The sequence below is a fragment of the Nannospalax galili genome, unplaced genomic scaffold, assembly GCF_000622305.1.
Source record: "Nannospalax galili isolate Female #2095 unplaced genomic scaffold, S.galili_v1.0 scaffold2108, whole genome shotgun sequence".
Taxonomy (NCBI): Eukaryota; Metazoa; Chordata; class Mammalia; order Rodentia; family Spalacidae; genus Nannospalax; species Nannospalax galili.
Genome location: NW_008358188.1, coordinates 100,008 through 104,773, shown reverse-complemented (window position 1 = coordinate 104,773; position 4,766 = coordinate 100,008). Strand labels below are relative to the sequence as shown.

General features: G+C 39.5%; 1 pseudogene; it reads right to left on the bottom strand.

Annotated features, from left to right (window-relative positions):
- Positions 1-1,160: 1,160 nt before the first annotated feature.
- The window catches only part of LOC103752532, a 57,283-nt pseudogene continuing 53,677 nt past the window's right edge, over positions 1,161-4,766 (bottom strand).

The window sequence follows — 4,766 nt, the reverse complement described above, 5'->3', positions numbered from 1 at the left end:
GATATCCTCTTTTAGATTATGGGAGTCCCTTTCTTTTTTAGTTTTCTGAGGATTTTCATCTTAATCAGGTTTTGGGGAACTATCCAAAGTGTTATGCGCATTTGTTGGGATGATCACCTGGTGGATTGGGGCTGTTTTGCTATTCACTACTCACATCATTGCATAATAAATGATGCAGTGATAACTTGGGCTCAGGATGACTATGCATTTCTCCAGACAAAACTGTGTTCAGGAAACAGAATGTATTTAGGAATTTTTCAATGTAATCAGTGAATAAATTACTTAAAGCTGGACTGTGGTCTTGGAAGGACTTTTTGTTATCAGGTCTATTGTTACTCCTTAGTTGCAGGCCTTCACAGGGACCTTCAGGTTTCAACTGAAGTCAAGGAGTTTACTTTGTCTTTCCTACTGATACACTCTAAATCCCGTTGCTTGTTTTTACCTAGCTCTCAGAATCTGACAAAATTCTTTTCCCTTTTGAATCACATGTGTTTTGTATGTGTGTGTTTATCTCTGGAGGAAAAATCGAAGAGTATCCTTTGATATACTAGAATACTTGAACTTAACCTCATGTTATTTCCCCTAATTGGCATGATTTTGCTTGTTATCACTTGCATGTACACATATGCATACATACATCTGTGGATACATACATAATCTTTTATATCATACACACACACACATATATGAGAGAGAGAGACAGGAAAGTAGAGTTATATTTTAGTGAATTATGAGAAAAAGTATGCATGACACACTAAGAGTTCACTTCCCCACAGAGTTGCACAAGAATGAAAGGTTATTTCATATTTGTACAATTTTTGTCTGAAGTCACAGGATAATTTCTGATTGATAACTTTTATGAAAACAAAGCATGAAATTTATAATGTTCTTTGCATTTGATATATAATCAAGCGACATGTAGATAATGATCTCAGGATTACGTATGTTAAAAAATGCGATAGGCGCTAAAACACTGAATTTTCTTTCACATGGAGACATTTGATCTGGGTCTTATCGGATTGAGGAAATTACTGCATGTCTCAGGCACAGTTTTTCTGCCTTTAAGGAAAGGATGAAGAATGGCTAGCATGTAAGACAAGAAGTTCTTGCTCACATGAGGCAGCAAGGCCTCACTGATCCACCTGAAAATGTACCTAATTTCAGATGGGAATGAAGCAGGCCTCATTGGAGGGCAGGACAGTGCCCAGCCCACTTTCCATTGGGCTGATGTCAATATCCTTTGGGTCAACCAAAGATTTCAAGGTAAAATGCTGAAAAATATTGGCCAGGGTTAAAATCAACTCCATACAGGCAAGGCCGTCTCCAACACAAAGTCTTTATCCTAAAAAAATACAGGACACTTGATTAATAATTTAACTCTGATCTCAGCACACATAGTTAATATATTAATGAAAGACTAATTAATTTGTGGTTTCATTTATTTGTACACAACCATGATTTCCTTTATTTTTCAGCACAAATCTCTATGTGCATGCTGTCTGACAAATATTTCTGTAGAAACACATTGAAACTACTGTGCTGAGGCTTGCCAGTAACATCTTTCTACACACACACACACACACACACACACACACACACACACCCCAACTGACATGATACACAAGTATTCTTTTCAACCATCTGTGACCTAGATGTCAGTAGATTTATATCTACTGATTTGAATTCTAAGAAATAATCTCAACTAAGTCACAAATCTACTTAAAAAGGAGAAAAAATTCTAAAGCTGGTCATTGCCTGGTTAAAAAATTAAAAGCTACAAATGTGGCCACAGAGATTATTAGAATGTAAGTCTAATAATAATCTTGTCTTGGTCTTTCTCCCCACTTCCCTATGACTAAGGTTTTACTAACTACTCCCTAATCCCCAAACAGACTGGCAAACTTTATCTCAGATTCCAGTAAGTTTTCTAACTAGAATGGGCTTCTACTCTTCTCTTCATTTTACTCTGTATCCCTTTAGATTCAGCTCAGATAAACCTATTCTACAAATTCATTGTAGACTTCTTTAACATGCTCGGTATATAAAATTAACCATAATATTTGTTCTCCTCTAAAGGCATTAGTGCTTCTAATGGATAACATAACACATGAAATTTAACTTGTTTTCCTGTCTAAAAGTTTTAAATATATTCCCGAAGACAAAGCCTTAGCTCTTGTAAGTGATGCCCACAGTGTTAGAACAAGGCAAACACCCACACAATAAGAAATTAGTAGATCCCTCAAGTGATTAAATTCAAAACATATCAAGGAAGATAGAGAATAGACAGCAGGAGTTGCCTTGAGATCTTTCCTGAAAGCAGCAGTTTTGGACCCATAATACCAGCATTGTATGGCAAACACTCTTTTCTCCCTTTTCCACAGTCATTTGGCATTTTTTTGTTACCTATATCCAGAAAACTCACCTCTGTGGACTACATTAACCAAGGAGTCAGTTCCCTCCAAACTTCTGAATAAACTCAGAGGATGAGGTATGGAAAAGTTTATTTATTCCTCTGCTTTAAGCCTGCCAGGCCCCAGCTTGGGAAGCTGGCTGTTTCATATATATATGTATTTCCAGCAGAGAAAATTCTGTCTTAGCTAAAAGAGTTGCAGTAACCCCAGGTCCCTGATCCATTGCAACCTTCTTGCTAATGTTGGTCTCAAGTATTTTCCTTGCTCAGCTACTCTTTGTCCCCTAAAAACTGTGTCTTCACTAAAATCTTTAATTATCCTTTAGAGTGTGTGAACTTTTTTCCTGATGCTTTTTCTTATTAAGATACTCAAATGATACTGCCTGCAGGAACATATGTATTGCAATCAAACCACTCTGCAAGCTACTTTCTGGGCTCCCGTAGAGAACGATAGCAAAGCATTTTTTCACACTACAGTATCTTTGCCAATTATTTATCTTCTTTTATTTCTTTTACTCATTTTATCCCTGGATCTGAGCCCAGAATTGTTACTTGTAACATGTTCAGTAAATTTACACAGTGACCTTGATCCTCAGAGTAGAGAAAAGGCTTGGTGGAACTGGTATTCTAAGAGGAGTTCTTGAGAAACATAGTGCTGGTCAAGAAGCAGAATCAGTAGGTGGAGCCTCTAATCCAATGACAAACAGCCCTTCCCCTTGGGTGTGCTGCCTCTGGTCTTATGGAGCTGGCAATCCATCCAGCTCAGACTAGCCTCCATGCACAGCTCTTATCACCTCACTTGACCCTAATGCACATGAAAACCAAGCTTGCTTGCCTGCTGAGAAAGGCATGAAGTAGTTACTCTTCCTGAAGTTGCCCTTCTCATCCAGAAAGTGGCCGGAGTCAAACTTCTCTGGGTGTAGAAACTCTTTGTCGTCATACAGGACAGAAGTCAGAGATGTCATTATGCTTGTGCCCTGATCAAAAGAGAAAAAGATAAAGTAGATTATGAACAAAGTCCTCAAAATTGAAAAACATTTACACACTACTCATCTGATTATTAGATTTTTTTTACATGAGCAGATTGCGACATAAAAATGATAATTCATTTGTCTCATGTCATTGAACACATAACTGTCAAATCAATCAGGTTTTCAGTTACCTTGTAGAAAAAATTCCTTGTAGTGTTTTGCATTTGACAGATAATCATCAGTGTTATCTCACAGTACCAATGCCATTGAAAATCCAGATTAAGGCATACCAAGGACTCTCCATTCACATGGCCTAAAGAACTAGGTAGGCTGCCCTGCTCCCCTAGGATCACCTCAAATCCTAACTGCTGAGTTCCAGTCACCCCCATCTTTCTTGACCCTCAACTTCCCTGTAGGATTTCCAGTTCCAAGCAGGCTGCATACTAGGGACTCTCCAGCTGTCTCCCTTGGCCCAAAGTCCCGTATCTGTGGCCTCTGCCCCTCAGTCACCCCACAACACCTCTGTTGCTGCTTCCAAGGAATCCTTACCCATTTCTGACACTCCTCCCTCCCTTTGTGTTTTGCTTCTCCCAAGTTGGGTGCACCAGGAACTCTCCAACCACCCCACATGGCCTGGAGACCCAGGGAAACCTGCTTACTCACACTGTGACCCAAACTCCTGCCACCAAAGGACCACCTGTAGAGCCATGTCAGCCTTCCACCAAGGTTGGTAGTAAGAATCTACTAGGTCCATAGGCGGTTTTTTTTCCTATAGCCAAAAGTTTGCATATCTCCAGTTGTGGAGAGAACACAGCTGACACCCCATCTTCACATCAACATAAAATCACCACAAGATTGAACTCTAAGAAGCAATCAGTAGGCCAACATCATAATACCTTGAGGTAATACAAAGATCCAAACACGTGTTTGAAAAAGGCGGCACCAGTCAGGCATGATGGCACATACCTTTAATCCCAGCACTTGGGAAGCAGAGGTAGGGCAGGTGGATCTCTGTGAGATTGAGGCCAGCCTGGTCTACATAGCAAGTTCCAGGCCAGCTGGGGCCACATGGAGACCCTGTCTCAAGAAAGACCAAAGCACAACAAAAAGGTGATACCAGATAGCCATACTAGGAAACACTATCAACGCCATAAATCCAGAAGCCTAATTCCAACCACAAAACATGAATAGTGTGACTAACCAAAACATTACTTCTCTTCAATAAATCAATACACTCACTGCCATGTTCCCTGAGAGAAGGAAATTACTTGAGGCATAAGACAATCATTTCAAAATAGAAATTATAAATATGTTCAGTGAATTCAAAGAGGATGTGCATTTATTCTGGAATACAGACAACCCCCCCCCAAACAAAACAACAACAA